The sequence below is a fragment of the Elgaria multicarinata genome, chromosome 7 (assembly GCF_023053635.1).
Source record: "Elgaria multicarinata webbii isolate HBS135686 ecotype San Diego chromosome 7, rElgMul1.1.pri, whole genome shotgun sequence".
NCBI classification, from domain to species: Eukaryota; Metazoa; Chordata; class Lepidosauria; order Squamata; family Anguidae; genus Elgaria; species Elgaria multicarinata.
The window spans coordinates 63,072,064-63,091,103 of NC_086177.1; positions in this window are offsets into that span (position 1 = coordinate 63,072,064).

Below are 19,040 nucleotides of genomic sequence, written 5' to 3' on the forward strand. Positions count from 1 at the left end.
TAGGGCTTTGTTTCTAGACCTCTGATCATCCTGGTTGCCCTCTTCTGAACACGCTCCAGCTTGTCTGCGTCCTTCTTGAATTGTGGAGCCCAGAACTGGACACAATACTCTAGATGAGGCCTAACCAGGGCCGAATAGAGAGGAACCAGTACCTCACATGAATTGGAAGCTATACTTCTATTAATGCAGCCCAAAATAGCATTTGCCTTTCTTGCAGCCATATTGCACTGTTGGCTCATATTCAGCTTGCGATCTACAACAATTCCAAGATCCTTCTCATTTGTAGTATTGCTGAGCCAAGTGTCCCCATCTTGTAACTGTGCATTTGGTTTCTATTCCCTAAATGTAGAACTTGGCATTTATCCCTATTAAATTTCATTCTGTTGTTTTCAGCCCAGCACTCCAGCCTATCAAGATCACTTTGAAGTTTGTTTCTGTCTTCCAGGGTATTAGCTATCCCACCCAATTTTGTGTCATCTGCAAATTTGATCAGTGTTCCCTGCACCTCCTCGTGCAAATCATTAATAAAAATGTTGAAGAGCACTGGGCCCAGGACTGAGCCCTGCGGCATCCCACCCGTTGCCTCTCCCCAGTTTGAGAAGGTTCCATTGATAAGTACTCTTTGAGTCCGATTCTGTAGCCAACTGTGAATCCACCTAATAGTTGTTCCATCTAGCCCAGTTTTAGCTAGTTTGTTAATCAGAATGTCATGTGGTACTTTGTCAAAAGCTTTGCTGAAGTCAAGATATATGACGTCCACAGCATTCCCACAGTCCACAAGGGAGGTTATCCTATCAAAAAATGAGATCAAATTAGTCTGACAGGATTTCTTCCTGACAAATCCATGTTGGCTTCTAGTAATCACTGCATTGATTTCAAGGTGTTTACAGATTGACTTCTTTATAATCTGCTCCAGAATTTTCCCAGGGATGGATGTCAGACTGACTGGTCTGTAGTTCCCAGGTTCCTCCTTTTTGCCCTTTTTGAAGATAGGGACAACGTTAGCCCTCCTCCAGTCGTCCGGCACCTCACCTGTCTTCCATGATTTTGCAAAGATAATAGACAAAGGTTCTGAGAGTTCCTCTGCTAGCTCCTTCATTACTCTAGGATGCAGTTCTTCGGGCCCTGGAGATTTAAACTCATTCAAGGAAATTAGGTGTTCTTTGACCATTTGTTTATCAATCTCAAACTGCAATCCTGCCCCCTCAACTTCTGCTTCACTTTTTCCAGGGGGGTCATAGACCCGCTTTTGGGAGAAGACCAAGGCAAAGTAGGAATTGAGCACTTCAGCCTTTTCTTTGTCGTCTGTTATCAATTTGCCATCATCGTTAAACAGTTGAACCACCATTTCTTTCCTCTGTCTTTTACTACTCACGTATCTGAAGAAAGCCTTTTTATTGCTTTTAGCATCCCTCGCTAATCTCAGCTCATTCTCAGCTTTAGCCTTCCTGACGCCATTTCGGCACTTCTGCGCCACTTGTCTGTACTCTTCTTTTGTAGCCTGGCCTTCCTTCCACTTCCTATATGTATCCCTTTTTGTTTTCAGGTCATCTCTAAGCTTTTTGTGGAGCCACATTGGTTTCCTCTGTTGTCTTCTATCTTTTCTCCTTGTTGGAATTGTTTGTAACTGTGTCTTTAAAATTTCATTTTTTAAATACTCCCACCCATCCTGCACTCCTTTTCTCATTAGGCTCCCTTGCCATGGGACCTTACTTATTATAGTTCTGAGTTTATTAAAATCAGCTTTCCTAAAATCCAGAGTACGTGTATGGCTATGCTCGACTTTTGTCTCCTTCATAATCAAGAATTCAAGTATGACATGGTCACTTTCCCCCAGAGTTCCTGTGACTGCCACTTTATCCACTAAGTCATCCCTATTGGTCAATAACAAGTCAAGGATTGCCGACCCTCTAGTTCCTTCCACCACTTTCTGTAGGAGAAAGTTATCACCCATACATGTCAGGAATTTCTTGGAAGGGCCGCTTTTGGCAGTAATGGTCTCCCAACAGATATCAGGGTAATTGAAGTCCCCCATCACTACTACATCACACTTCCTTGAAACACTGGCAATTTGTTTCTCAAAAGTTTCGTCCTTGTCTTCTCCTTGATTGGGTGGTCGGTAGTAGACTCCGATTATCATATTCTTTTTATTCCTAGCCCCATTTATTTTAATCTAGACGCTCTCGACGGGGCTCCCAGTCTCATCCACCTGTATTTCTGTGCAGGGATAGGTATTTTTAACATGTAGTGCAACTCCACCTCCCTTTCTATTTCTTCTGTTCTTTTTGAACAAGTTATATCCTTCAATTGCTATATTCCAGTCATGGGAGTCATCCCACCAAGTTTCAGTTATACCTATCAAGTCATATTTGCCTTCATGTAATAAGAGTTCAAGTTCATTCTGTTTGTTTCCCATGCTCTGGGCATTAGTATATAGACATTGAAGACCATGTGTTTTATAGTCTGGCTTTGTTCCTACCTTGTTGCAGACACTATTTTGGGACACTGTTGGAGCTGTTCTCTGTACTGTGGTGCATTGGCCTTCATCCATTGTTGCCTCAAAATTTACGTCTCCCACCCCCGTAAGATTCAGTTTAAAGCCCTCCTGATCAAGTTCTTCATGCTGTGGCCGAACACATTCTTTCCAGCCCTTGTGAGGTGCAACCCATCCCTTGCCAGCAGTCCATGTTCCAAGTAGCGTAGCCCGTGGTCCCAGAATCCAAAACTCTCACGACGGCACCACCTTCGAAGCCGGAGTATTTTTCATCCGGAGTATTTTTCTTTCCCTAAAAGGATGCCCTTTTTTGCAGACAAACAGACTGCCTTTATGAAGCCTGAATCATGGACAAAGTTTCATGCAGGATTCAACTTTGGTTCTGGCTGCTTCAGGGGAAAACCTGTTTTGCTTCAGAAAGCAGCAGAAATAGACCAAACGGCCTCAATTTGGCTTTGGCTGAATCCAATGCACATCGCTAATGTATAGAATTGTGCTGTAACATTTTATCCTTTACATAAGATACACTATTGGTGGACTGAAAAAATGTCAATTTGCTTATATGGGATTGTTTGGAAGTGCTTAAAGAATTTTACATACACTCTCAGAAATCTTTACACTATTCTTGTAAGATGGATCAATATCATTATTCCCATATGCTAGATGTGAGGAGGAAGGAATGTATTTTGCCAACCAGTATGTTCATGTAAGGAGTGAGATGTGAACCAAAGATTTACAGTTCCTCAATTTATTCTTTGAAATACTACATAAGCTTATCTAATGAGTATGGAAAAATTCACAAGGATCTTCTCCATTTTTATTTTTTCCTAAAATGTCCGTATTTCCTTCTTTCTCTACTAGCTTCCTTTTTATTATCCCATCTGTTAGATTAGCCCACAGTGTCGGAGCACATACATTAACTTTCTCATTATATAGAAGAGTATTTTATACAGAATTCCATTGCAATGAAGTTCAATACCCCAACAATACTAAACGCAATGCCCCAAGTCTCCAAAACCTGTGGGCATTGTAGGAAATTGTGCAGCTATTGCTAACCTTCTCAGGGTGTTGCAAACAGAATCCAGCTTCTCTCATCCCCTAAGAACTGCTAGGTAAGGCAGTAGCAGGAGAAAAGCACACTTGGGGTCAGCCTAAGTGCCTGGTCCGTGCCCACCCTCATATCAAATCTGAGTGAAGCACTCCACTTAGAACTTCAGTGTCATACTTGATAGTTTGGGAGGTGAGAAACACATACATGTGGGCAACATGCAGGTAACCCCTTCACACAATCCCTGCCATGCTGAAAGCTGAGGTGTGGGTTTTCTGGAAAATTTTCTGGAGCCCTGATGCAACAGGGATCTGATTTAGCTTATATTTAGTAAACAAAACTAAAAAGTATAATATATTAATTTTTTGCAGTGTATAAATATTTTTTTTAAAAAAAAATCAATAGCTAAAAAAGAGCTGAACTAAAATATTTGATTAGGGAGAACAGTGCAATAAAGTACACGTAATAAGGTCTGAATGTTTTATTCAAACAAATTCAAATCCTTACTTAGAAATTTCCTTTATTGGAATATTTGTAAATATTTTAAGACATGACAGTTCAATAACAGACACTTCCCTTGTTTAGATTTTAAGAAAAATATCTTGGCACTGCAAACTCTTCACATATTAAGATTAACACAACAAAAAGCTGTGCATGAAAGATAAACAGTTAGCTAGCTTACTTGCTAGCTAGAAAGATATAGAGCTTTATCACACCAGCATTATACTGTGCAATCACTGTGAATTGCATGCAAAGGACTCAGAAGTTTTCCACCTTATAATCTGCTTTGATTGTGAAGTACCCCCATGCATCCTGCCTTAATTGTGCAATAAAGCAAAAAGATTCACTGTATTTAGCCCCTACATTTTGAGCGTATCTTCCGGGCCACCGCTGGGGCGCAGGAGCAGGATTTTAAAGAAATACTTACATATGCGTAAAGATAAAGACACCAAAATTGGCATATTAGGGAGAGCTTTAAGCATACGAAATTTGAATTGAATTGGGTCATCCGTTGATTTTTTAATGATTTTTTACATTTCCCCCCTTTAACTCACTTCCTGATATGCAAAGAATCGCTGTTGCCCAGTAGCAAAAATAACAACACCCGCGAAAGCTTAGCGCTACGGGGATAATCCGAGGGAAGCAGGTGTGTGGGATGAAGCTTATATACTAGAGATCATTATCTGAAAAAGTTTATTTACAACTTTGAAACCATCCATTTTGACTGGTATTATATCCATTCATTATATTACTAACTAAATTTAAGGAACAAAGCATTTTTATAAGTAGAAAAATATGTAAAATATCTATCCCACTAATTTCTTATAAGGGGTTTACTTTTATTTCTTCCTTGCTTTGCTTCTGAAGCAGGGAGGAATTCAAAGTAGAGTAGAAAGTAAGTCATTTTGAGTCTTACTGAGAGTTAAATGAGCCTGGACTGGACTCAAAATGGATCACAATGATCAGGATAATATTTATGAGACTCTCCTTCTCAAATAATCCCTGTATTCTTAGTATGGAATGGATGACATTAATTCACTCATCTTTTTATGGCGAATCCAAGTTAAATTGTTGCCAACCTGTTGCATTCCAATACTTTCCATATTGTTTTCTGTCTTGAGACCTGACTTGTAACTTCTTTTTTAATTAAAATGAAATCACAGTGCTAGCTTGACTAGTGTAAACGGGTAAACTGCTATTGAGGCTTTTCAGGGCCACTGACCTTTAAATTAGTAGCTTCTTCCTTGACTACTTTTTAAAAAGCAGGGTCTTCCTATTTATTTGCCATAGCCATAGAATTCCTGCCGCACCCCTTAATTAGTCAGTTCCTTTCTTGTTGGGGGCAGGGAATTTATTACTGGTCTCTCTTTGCAGCCTGACCAATTGCTCATTGTTGTTGTTGTTTGTTGTTGTTGTGTTTTTTTTATTTGATACCATCTTAGTGGAAGGAGAAAATGCATTAGTGATGTTCCATGAACTCTTGCACAAGAACTAGCAGGAGACGTCTTGCAGTACATTGCATGTAGTAAAGGAAAATGCAGGCTGCGTAGTCTATAAATTCTAGTGGACTGTAAAAAGGTCTTGGGAATCAGTTTGTGCAAAGTTCTACCCTAGCACTTCTGCAAATGGAGAAAATCCTCTGTATTAGGAGTCACTTTTCTCATGCAGTGTTCTTCTGCTAAGTTTGAAGCAGTCTATCTGTAAGGGGAAGATGCTTTCAGCTAAGGCACCTATATAAATAAATAAATAAATAAATAAATAAATAAATAATAATAGATTTAACCCAATAAGTCCAGTTTTGCAAGCAAAATAATGAACAATCATTACGATTGCAAAGAGGAAACCAGTCAATAAAGCCTTACTTCCTACCTCCCCCACCCATAAGGAAATAGGAATTGACTAATTATGGGGCAATTCAGGAATGCCACGGTTATGGGAAGTGAACAGGAAGAAATTCGCCACTTTAAAAGAAAGGGATAAGGAAGACTCTTTTAATTAAAGGGAAACTTTCAAGAAGATAACATCATTGCCATCAATTTGTACCCTTTTAATGAACTTTTAATGAACCCGTTTTGATGCTGATCTGGGGCAAGTGATTTGTGGGTGTATTTTGCAGAATACAATAAATAATATTCCCTCTCTTCAGCAGCAACATGTAGAAAAGAATGGATGGGGAGGGAGAAGAAACATTTGGGTTAGTAGAGCAATGAATAGAATATATCATATGATCACTGATAGGACCATTCAGAGAAAAGGACCAATCAGGACATTTTCCACATATGAAAGGTCAATAGTTTAGAAAAGTCCATAGAGTAGAATCCAGCCAAAACCATTATAAAATCCTATTGTTTCAATGGGAGATTTAGGTGCATGTTTAGATCTTTCCCTTTGAAATCAATATGCCTCACAAGTGCTTAGGTTTGGCTGGATTGTGCCCATAGTATGAGTAGTTATCTTTTTAAAATACCCTGGAGTATACTCATTTGTTCAGCACTGGTATAAACTAATCTCTAGGCTTACACAACTGATTAATTTGGCTTGTAAGGACCATACTATGGCCAAAGAAGCGAAATCTTTTGCCCTGAATGGAGTTATATTTGTTAATAAATAGTTACTTACAATACTTGTAAACATTTTTACACATCATCTTCAAAATACTATCTGTTGTTATTTCTAGCAGTATCAAATGGTAGAGCAATGAAGGAGGTGAACTCCATAACAGAGATTTGGCACAATTTATTTCTTTACTTACAATATTTATATACCATTCCACATCTAAACAGATTCCAGTAATGCTTACTATATACTATGAAATAGCTACAGAGAGCCCCAATATATAATTAGCTTAGATAATAAATATCAAACTCCATATCCCATTAAAAGTGCTACAGAACTGGTTAAACATGTAAAGAATCTAAGTAAATTTGAAATTAAAAATGCCAATGAGATGGCTGTAAAACCCAAACATTTTAGGTGGAAATAATGTGTTTCCCCAGAACTAGGACTCACAAAATACCTGTTCTGAGGAAGTAGTTGCTCACAATTTCTTTGTCTGATTAATTTCAGTGTCCCACCATGAACTGACATATAATATATTCAGAATACTAAAAGTAACTGGCTCATTTCTTCTGGAGACAAATAATGTCACTTCAACAACAGTTCAGAGGTATCCTAGTACCAGAAGAAATCTAGGAGCTACATATTTCCTATAGTCATCTAAAAAAATCTGTACACATCACATTAATTTAAATAAAATAACAGAATCTCATACTCCCATTTCCAGGAGCAGTGGGAAATTCAAATATTGTTGCAAATACTTTTTTTCAGTTGCTACTAATCTGTACCCTATCTTGCCTAACCAATGGACAGTTGTCCTAGCATCTATATCTGAAGCTTCTATGGATCTCAAGTTATGTCTTATTCAGCCAAAAAAAAAAAAAAAGTTTCGGGTTTATTGGACTCCACAATGCCTTTTTAATAAGGGTTTGTCTAACATGCATAATTGTTGGAGTTATAATGCATCAAATGCTTCCTTAACTCATATGTTTTGGCAATGCCCCATAGTTGCCCCTTTTTGGGAGGAGGTAACAATAAGGATGAACTTTGTACTGAAACAATTTATAATATGGAACAATGTCCTCCTAAATTACCTACCGGCTTCTTAGAAGTTAACACATGGTCACCACAGATGGATCTTCAGATCCCTTACGCCAGCCAAAAGACTGATACTATCACATTGGAAGGACAAATCCACACCTCCCATAGTGCAATGGATTGAGGACTTAATAACATTATCAACTTTTGAACGGGTGTAATATAGATGCAACTTGCAAGTGGATAAATACATGGATATCTGGTCTGCTTTGTATAACTCTCTCCCTTTTCTTATGAATTGTACACGATGGAAATCAATGATAATCCTATATACGTAATGTATGAGTTTTTTCCCCGTTTTCACAATGCATTTTCTGTTCTATTTTGTTAATATTCACAATTTTTTTTAAAAAAAAAAAAAATCTGTACCTGTATAGCACAATTACACTACCCCAGAACTAGTACCAGCTTTGGAAGGAGGTCAATTAAGACTGAGAAAATGGCACAGAAGGGTAAAAGAAATCTCCCTGAACTGTTTTTCCAATCAATTGGGAGCTTCATGTTTAAATAATACCATGGGAGATCCTAATCACAGATCAGTCAGATCATATCAAGTTTGGCCTACTTTCATTTGTGACTTCTTTCTTGGAATTACAGTTGGCCTACTCCCATCCTGATCTGTGATGCCTCCATGTTCTACAGAGTTGATCTAATTTCTGCAAGGGCTGTTTGCAATTTTCTCTATTCTGGTTCAACCACACCAGTTCACAGTTTTATGTCCAAGAAGGGGGAAATCCCACATTTATCGCACCCATGTTACACACTTCCTCTTCCTCGAACAATGGGAAGTTTGTGGCCTTCTTTGCTACATTTGGAGAGAATTTACTGGTGTCTCTGTAATAATTTGCTTATTTTTAAAATAAGTTTAAGAAGTAAGAGTATGGGAAGAATGAAAGGACCAAGGAATAAGGTATTCTTCAAATATTTGAAAAAGTACTCTTTGAGTACTTGAAAGGTTGTCACACAGAAGAGGGCCAGGATCTCTTCTGGATCCTCCCAGAGTGCAGGACACAAAATAATGGGCTCAAGTTACAGGAAGCCAGATTCCAGCTAGACATCAGGAAAAACTTCCTGACTGTTAGAACAGTACAACAATGGAACCAATTACCTAGGGAGGTCATGGGCTCTCCCACCCTAGAGACATTTAAGATGCAGCTGGACAGCTATCTGGCAGATATGCTTTAAGGTGGATTCCTGCATTAAGCAGGGGGTTGGACTCAATGCCCTTATAGGCCCCTTCCAATTCTACTACTCTAGGGGTTCATCTACACCAAGCAGGATATTCCACTACAAAAGCAGTATGAAAGCGGTATATAAAAGGCAGGAGCCACACCAAGCAGAATATAGTGGTATGAAAGCAGTATATGGTATGTGTCAGTGGGCCCCAACAGTTGTCAATGCACTTCCATACCATTATAAAGCAGTAGTGTGGCTTCATACTGCTTTCATACTGGAATATCCTGCTTGGTGTAGATTAGGCCAAAGATTCTAAGGAAGAGGAATCAGAAATTAAAACACAGAAATCAACTATTTCTCTTGTCTCTTCAGATGATGATGTCAGCAGCACAGAACCCCTGTCTCCCAGTTGTGTGTGATGTTTTCCTGCAACCCCTCTTTCTCACTGGTGGGGATGTCGGAGAAATCTGCAACAGATTCAAATGAGTTTGGATTTCTAAGAATCTGACCTCAGTGAGCTGGCTTTTTCTGAGCCGTGTGGATTCCACAGACTTGTGAACCGATTATTTTACCTTTGGGGAGAATTTGCATAAATGCATATTTGTGCAAGTGTGCACTTGTGCTAAAGCATATTAGCACTAATGTGCACTCGCACAAATGTTTATTAGCACAAATGCATTATTTGCAAATGCACTAAATTCTTGCACATCCCTAAAAAGAATCTAATTGGTGAGAGAGTGAAAAGACATATTGTGGTGAGCAAGGGACTCTAAACTGCCCAGAGAGCTTCAGCTATGGGGCGGTATATAAATGTAATAAATAAATAAAACCAGGGTAGACCACCTTTTTGGGTCACAGGCACATTTGGCAATTTAAGACTCTATCCTAGGCACCATGGCAAAGGACAAGTAGCCTGCCCAAAAGACTGAGTACAAAGCAGAGGTCGGGTCTGAGTCCCAACAACTATTTTGAACCCAGAGTTTTTAACACCAACACAAACGTATTTCACAGCAATCCCAAGAGCTGGTGAGAAAATGTGTTAATTTAAAAGAAAAGTGAGATGGATAGGATATCTTGGTGGACACCAAAAATGGTTCCTGGGACTGTATTGATGCCCAAGGGCACCATGTTGCCTAATCCTGCTTTAACTGTATTGTATGTATTTTATCATCTTTTGTTACTAAATAATAAATAGCACTTCGAGGCATTTGTACATATTGGTGAGGTTCTACTGTGAAATTATATGTAAGTTCTTGTAGGGCCATATAGAATACAAACTCTGCCATTTCCCCCTTTTTTAAAAAAAAAATCATTTTATGAATAGGCAGGCCTTACATTCCTTTAGACAGAGGTCTTGTGGTTTTACTGGATTCTTGATTTGTTCTCATAGCAAGACCGATTGCCTTGATATTCTACAGTCTGAAAGGACTAGACAATGGTAATTGCTTTACCAGAACTGATAAGGCAATGGATATTGAAGTTCAAAGGCACTTCTGCGTAGAAGATAAATAACATGCAGGTTCTCAGCACTTTCAGGTACCCTTGAAGAGATCCCCCCCCCCAATACATATTTGAAAGCACTTATAGGCACTGCTCAAGCAATGGTGTATGTCCTTCCAGCAGAATCAGGATATTACAAAAAAGGCAGTCAACGTTTCTGAGCACCCTTAATATAACTGAAGAAACCTACTGATGTCACACATGGGAAAGGAGCTACTCTAGCATGGCAGAGACTCAGGTGGTGGGGAATTGTATGTGTACCAACTGCCTAGGGTGGCTGAAACTAGTCTTTTGTCATGAAACTCAGTCATGACCAGAATAGCTGGTCATGACTGAGCAATTCATGGCTGCCCTTCCAGTGGGAGCATGAAATTGTGTGCTATTCTAATATTTATTTATTTGTTACATTTATATCCCACCTTTTTTCCTCCACGGAACCCAAGCAGTGTACACAATCCTACTCTTCATTTTATCCTCACAACAACAACAACAACAACAACAACAACAACAACCCTGTGAGGTACGCTGGTCTGAGAGTCTGTGAATGGCCCAAAGTCACCCAGTGGGATCTCCCAACTCTCAGGCCTTAGCTAGACCTACCAGATAAGCCTGGATAGAGGAGGGGTGATCTCACATTGTGATTAATGTGAGATCTCGCCCTCGTTTACACGTAAGGCGCGGTGACCTCCGGAAGAGAGGCGTCGCGCCTGCCATTTTTTTATTTTTAAAGAAGATGGAGCTCACAAACACTCATGCGCAAAGGTAAGGCTTTTTAAAAAAAATAAACTTATTTCCCCACTTCCCCACCCTCCCCCCGATGGGTACAGCACTCGTAAGGAGTGCTGCGCCCCATGCACGGGCCCCTGGCTCCGCGCAAGTAATCACGCGGAGCCGTCTCAAGCTGCAATAGCAGGCCACACCCGGGACCGTGGAAAAAGCAGGCCCAAAGTGTAGGGCTGTATCCCAGGGCCAAGGAGGGTTGATCCCTGCCTGATCCCGGGATCCCCTATGCATCATCTGGATGCACAGGGACGATCCTGGGGTTCGCCCTGGGATAAACGCTGGTCTAGCTAAGGCCTCAGACTCAGACTCTAGCCACTATACCATTTAACTTCCACAAATTGTCTACAGTAAAGAATAAACAATGAGATAGCAAAGTTTGCTGATAAGGCAAAGTTGCTCAAGATGGTAAAATTCCAAACAAACTGTTAAGAACACCAAAACCTTTACATATATACTTATGGATCTAAAATGTAAAAACTCAGGCAATACCACTTGGGACAGAGACCAACATGTCAGCACAGCCTCACTGTGCTAGGACAGTAGGAAAAGCAAAAGAAGCAATTCTCTGTTGAGAAATATTAAGAAAAGGGTTGGAATCAAACAGAAGGTACTAGATTACTGTTATATAAATCCACTCGCAGCTAGAGAAAGTACAGAGGGGGGCAACTAAAATTACCAGGGAGTGGGGTGGAGTCTTAATTATAAAGAAAAGTGAAGAGATTGGGGCTTTGAGTTCAGAAAGAGGATCAAGGAGATATGAGATAACATTATGAATGGTGAAGAGAGAATTGAGAGAATTATTCTCTGCCTCTGAACACACTAGAACTTGGAGGTTTACCATGAAATTGATTGGTAACAATGATGACAGCACAAACAAAGTACTTTACACAACACAGAAATAACTTGTGGAACTCATTGTCATGATGTTGTCATGGCCACTGAATAGATGGCTTTTAAAGAGGCATCTACAAGTTTATGAAAGGTAGATCTATCAGTGACTTTAGCCATAACTATTAAGAACAGAACCTCCCTGGTTCAGAGCCATTATAACTCCCTCTTACAGTGAACTCTGGTGGTGAATGCCAACAGAAATGGAGCTACTAAGAAACAAGAGGGAATGGTCAGCATGCTCAGGGTTTGCAGAAATTCAAAAACATGAAAACACCTAAGGCGATATAACAAAAATAAAATGGTTCAGTGAGGATCAAGCATGCTCCGTAATCAGAGAATGTTTAGTATTCGTTGGAAAAGAAAATGGAAAACTGGGTATTGGGGGTTAGAATTCCTTCTTATAGGATTGTACAGCTTATGGGATCTGGAGGAGGGTATGGGCGGGCGGGCGGGCTGGCAGGAACCCTGAAGTAGGGTGACCATATGAAAAGGAGGACAGGGCTGCTGTATCTTTAACAGTTGTATTGAAAGGGGAATTTCAGCAGGTGTCAATTGTATATACGGGGAACCTGGTGAAATTTCCTCTTCATCACAACAGTTAAAGCTGCAGGTGCCCTGCCCTCTTTTAAATCTGGTCACAGTATAGCTGCAGTATAGCTCATGCAGCTTGAAACTGTTGTGATGAAGAGGAAATTTCACCAGGTGCGACATGCACACACATGACACCTGCTGAAATTCCCTTTGCTATGCAACTGTTAAAGATACAAGAACCCTGTCCTCCTTTTCATATGGTCACCCTACCCTGAAGGGCATTCCTGGTTGCAGGGATAGGCTTCACCATTTTGTTGCAAATCCCATTTGTGCCTCTAAATACCAGATGCTGGGACAAACAAAAGGGAGAAGCTAGGCCCATCACTTGTGAGTGCCCCAGGGCCATTTGGTTGGCAGCTACTGCTGAACAAGATGGACTTTTGGACCAATCATTGCAATTCTTTTATTTAAGCGCAAATATGTGAGCACAACACACACACACCACAATTAATTCAATATTAACAGCATAAAATAGACTTGTGTCAGTCTTGAGACTTAAGTAAACATATTAAAATGCAAGTACAGTCAGCCTAGGCCTATGCATATTTAGTCAGAAGTATGTCTGACAAGTTCAATAGGAAGTAAAAATTTAATAGGATTCCAGCCTTTCACTACCAAAACAAATTGTCTTTATGATACCTATCCCATTATTTCCTATTAATCTAACCTTCCCCAACCTGATGCCTTCCAGATGTGTTGGACTACAGCCCCTCCCCTCCCCAGCTAATATGGCCATTGATGTTGCAGTCGAACACATCTGGAGGGCACCACATTGTGGAAAGCTATTAAAAGATTGGAACAACCTAACTGCACAATTTAGAAACTAAAAAAAATAATAATCAAGAATTATTGTTATTATTGTTGTGATAACAATGAAATGTCTATCCCATCTTTTCTCCAATGAGCTCAGGGTGGCTTACACGATTCTTGATGCCCCTTTTATCCTGACAAATGTCCTGTGATGTAGCTTATGCTGGGAGACAATGATGACTGGACTAAAAGGTCTTACGCAAATATTAGTTTTTTATGAGATGATTTATTTATACAGGTATACATACGTACACGTAAAACCCATATTTGGTGTGTATCTGTACTGTGTGTCTGTGTACAAATGCACATGCATGTGTGTATATGAAAAAGATAAATATTCTCACATTCTCCATGCCAGTGATTTCATTCCCAGATGTAACACACTAACTTTTCAAGGGCAATGATGAACTTGAATTATAGAGAGTTTTGACTATTGGATGGTATAGAAGTGTAGGAAAATAAATATTGTCTCTCAAGAAACCTCCCACCACCACATACTAATAGAGTATTTCTGCCTCCTCATATTGGTGTGCTAGTACTCTGTCTGACCTTGCACATTTTCATTATTGTTAACATCAACTAAATTTGCTGTATAATATAAATGCATCACAATTTTAAACTTTTGCAGAGGAAACGTTTTAGCATAGTCCTTTCTTTTTTACAAAAGTTTGTCCTTGTTTTCTAACTTTCTTTGGAAAAGCTACTTACTGAAAGATGGTTACCACAGTTCTCAAACCTTTAAAAATACAACCAGGGATAATTAGGTGAATATAATTTAGTCACATAATGAATCTCCCCCCACCTCATTTGTGGAAATCGTCTTGAGCTACATCAAAAATTAAAAACAAACAAACAAACACCAGTATAAAGTGCAGCCCAAGTGATCATATTAGGAATCGTTCTGTAAAATTTCAGGAATATATAATTTTAGAGGAGGGTGTGCAGAACACAGAGTAGCTATTCCTATGCTCAACTTTATGTACATTCAGTTTTGTACACTCCCTAGCCTTGCCACAAGGCATGATTATTCTAATCAACATTGGTGATTAAACATTCAGAAACACAATGGTAATTATTAGGAAGCTGCCTTATACCATGGCAGAACATTAGTCTGTCTAGCTCAGTATAGTCTACAACAGCCTTCCGTACTCTGGCACCATCCAGATGTCTTGGACTACAACATCCAACATCTCCAGTTGGCATGTCCTTGGGTGACTGGCAGCTGCTCTCCAGGCTTTTACACAGGACACAGCAATCTTTCCCAGCCCTACCCAGAAATGCCAGGGATTGAATCTGGGTCCTTTTACCACTGAGCATGTAAATATGCATACACTCTATATAATATGCTACTATAGAATAAAAAATGTGCATCTGGATACATATTTACTAATCTTCAGTAACATTTTTTTCCACAATTACATTGCTCTGCTTTGTGTGGTGTGGACACTTGTAGCATATTAAGAGTCTTCTAAGTTTCCATTTTCTCAACATGCCTTTCACAAATTTCATTGGTCTTTAAAGCTATCACAGCAACTTAAAGAGAAGGGTTTATAATGATACACGCTCTTACACTGTCATAAATAGTTACAGAAAAAGGAACATGACTAGCAGGCCAATTCTAAGCATTTGTGCTGAGAGGTGTGTATCATAATATCACTGAGACTAGCATAAATCATGTGTAGTTACACTGTCATAGTTATTGATACTTCTCTTCTTAAGCACTTAAGTACTGATGCAGTAAATTAGGAATGAGCCATTAATAATATACAAGTAGTGCAGCCTTCCCCAAACTGATGCCCTCCAGAGCCATCCTTCATCAAAACACACTTCTAAAGCAGATGGATAAGCTCCATACAGGTGCAGTTCACAAAGGTAGAGTGAGACCCACCTTTCTTCCAAGTCAAGAGAACTGTCTGCATTGAAAAACTAACATATAATGAGTCAGAACAGTGGTTCATCTAGCCAGGTATTGTTGACACTAACTGGCAGCAGCTGTCCAGGGTTTCAGGCAGGATGTTTTTCAGATGCTGGGGATTGACCCTGGCACTTCCTTCATGCAAATGTGCTCTGTCACTAAGCCACACCCTTCTTGCTTTCATATGGGCTGCCACATGTGCCTTATTCTATTTCTTTCCTCTTACACATGACTCATGATTCACCCACAACTCACTCACTCACTCTCACACACACATGTATATGAATTCCAGGCTTGGTGAGAACTTGGCCCAACCTTGTTCCAAACTTCAAATGTACATGTGAGAATACATTTTAAACAAAGATTATGATTTTTGTTTTCTTAGAGTATGTGAAGATATGATATAGATTTTGCCCAATTTGCCTAGATTCTGACTTAGTTTACATAAAGTTACTGTTCTGTAGTCTGTGAAACTTTTGTTGATATGCACTATTCTAATCCAGGAGTCTTGTGTTCCATTATTTCTGAAGAATTATGGCTAACCAGTGATAATTACACTACTCCCATTAAATAAAGTTTGAATAGTAGTAGGAATATATGTTAAGCGTATCCTGCATATAGGGTGAAATATTTTATAACAGTTTTAAATAGCATTCATTTAAATGGAACATTTGAGATAGATATTATTTGTACAATTACTACTCGACTTTAGTGAACTTTTCTTCTTTCCAATTTAATTTCAGACAAAAAAATCATTGAGAAATCAGATCTCAAAGAAGTTATACATAAAATTATTTGTACAGTTCAAATACACTTAGTAATGGTAGTGCTAAGTGACTGTCTGAGTACCAGTTATTAAAACTTTATACTAATTGTCAGCCATTTGGCAGATTTCTCTGTCTAACACTTCTATGTAAAGCCTCTTGATTAGACATCATTTCACTATTTTCATAAAGTGCATCTTGGGATTAATGAAAGAACAGATGACAAAAACAGCAACCAAGGGAAGAGTAGCAGAGGTATATTGTTCATTGAGCTGTACATATAAATACTCCACTGTGTGCTGTCCCACTGTAGACCTAAAATGGCTGTATTGCAGGATGTTGTTGCCTGGTGACCAAGAGTGCATCTCCTATACCACCGAGGGATGTGAACAGTGGAAGACTGATTTGCTCCTATTGCTCTCCCCAAGATTTAGACAGTGAAATAATTTAAATCTGCATTCAACAAACTAAATAAACACTTTCTCTGCATACTCTTTAAATTGAATATGACCCTGTGATCCTGAGATGTTCACCAAGCATGCAACAACAACAAAAAGATGAAATACTTGACCAAGCCATTTAATAAACAGACTAGAATACTGCTACTGTAAGCCTGCAAGTTATCTTTGCTTCAATGAAGTCTGTGTTGCTTGTCTAGTCTGTTCCGGTGCAAACTCCCACCTGCTATCAGTCTCTCTTTCTTTCATTAGAATCAAGTAGTTAATTAGCCCCAGCCTGTCCTCTCCCCTTCTCTCTTTCCCTTTAATGCAGCAGTAATGATGCCTAATTACCAGCAGCAGTGGATTACAGAACCTTCAGGAGCAAATCTCTCTAGCTGACAGCAAAGCTGAGTAACAAACCTTAAAGCATCAAGGAGAGAATAATTCTAGACAATAAAGATGGTTTCCTTAATTTTGGTTTTGTCTAGCCAATGGCTTTTGAGTTAAAACTGTTGTTTTATGTATCTCATTAACGCTATGGGTATGCATGTACTGACCAGGATTATCAGTAGTGATTGATTTTACAATGGCATATCTTTCACCTACAGTGACATTTCAAGTGGCAGAAAAGTTTTTTATTATACAGAACTAGAAGTTTGTCTCTGTGCACTGTGGCAGCTGAAATATGTGTGATAACATTGTCAGGAGCAGTACATCCAGCAATCAAATAGGAGAGTTTAGCAAGGAGTAATCATAAATGATTAAACTCTTCTATCATTACAGTAGGTTTCTGGAGATGAATGAAGCAGTAGCTAAGAAGAAAGCTGAAGCATCTGTCCATGGTGCCAGTGAGTAAAGCTGAAGGGAAATTTAAAATCCCCTTTGAATTCAACTATTGATATACCTGCCGAATGTCCATCCCACTTCTTTTCAGTTGAACCTAAAACTACCACACTTCTTTTCAATAGGTTTATTGAGTCTGGCTTAATTTGCAAAGAGCCCATTTTACTTCTTTTTTTCTCCTATTTTGAGCATTGAATATGCTTCAGACGAAGTTTGAAGTTGTCCTTAAACAATAGCTACATTTTGTGACTGGAAGTATAAAGTTTGAGGTGTTCATAGTTCACTCAATAGCATCCTGTTAGAAGTGTGTACTATATGGAACACATTTGCAAAACTAAATATTAGGATTAGTTTCAGACTTAGACATACTTCAAGTAGACCTATTGAATTCAATAACTAAGTCATGATTAACTTGTCTCATTGATTTCAGTGGGTCTGCTCAAAGTGTTTTGATCCAACTTTCAAAATGGAATGTTTTACCTATTCAGTGAGTGGTGTGTCATAATACAGAATAATGCACATTGGGCATGATTACAAACCTATCTGCATTGGATTGTGGCCACTAAATGTAGTGTAGAAACGTGATAAACATGTTTATATTTATATTAGGTGGCTACTAGGAGGAGGGCTTTCTCTGCTGTGGCACCCCGGTTGTGGAATGAGCTCCCCAGAGAGGTCCGCCTGGCTCCTACACTGTACTCCTTTCGTCGCCAGCTGAAGACCTTTTTATTCACTCAGTATTTTAACACTTAATTTTAACTCAAATTTAAATTATACTGTTTTAACTCTGTATTTTAACCTTATATCAATTGTGCTGCGTGGTTTTATCCTGGTTGTGCTTTTTATATTGTATTTTGTATTTGTATTTTTAACTTATTGGTTGTTTTATGATGGTTTTAATTATTGTGAACCGCCCAGAGAGCTTCGGCTATTGGGCGGTATAAAAATGTAATAAATAAATAAATAAATAAATAAATATTATATTTGTCATGATTGCTCTGTTATGGTGCTAGCCATTCCCAAGACTGAGGTTACAATCCTACATATACTTACCTAGGAGAATGCCTCATTGAACTCTGAGTAAACATGCATAGGACTGTGGTGTAAGGGTTTTTTTTAAATGAATATATCAGTGTTTACTGCATTTGTGTTTTTCTAATTCACACAGATAAACACGGGTGAAACGCTTAGTGGTTGAGTATATCAAGAGGGTTGCTAGTCATAGAAATGTGACTAAAGTATGAACCGAAAGAATGGGAATGGGTAAACCCTTTTAGAGGTGACGTAAAATATGCACTTAGTGAATGCAAACATATGTACCTTTAATGACCCAGAATACTACTTCTATGTTTCCTTAGATCACCACTTAATTGCATCTTCTTTCAAAAAGATAAGTCTAGCTTTAGCTGTAGTATCAAGAAAGTCATGTGAAAGATAAAGGATACTATCCACAAGTGGTTTTTTTTTTTAAAATCCTTTTCCAGCAAATGAAAAGTGAATAAAATAAATCAGCATAGATGGAACACTTTATTTTAGATTAACTTCTGTTAAAATTGTTGTATACTTCAGTTTTATAGTAATAGATACTTGAACCTACATTAAATATTGTGATCAGAGGTTTACAGGGGAT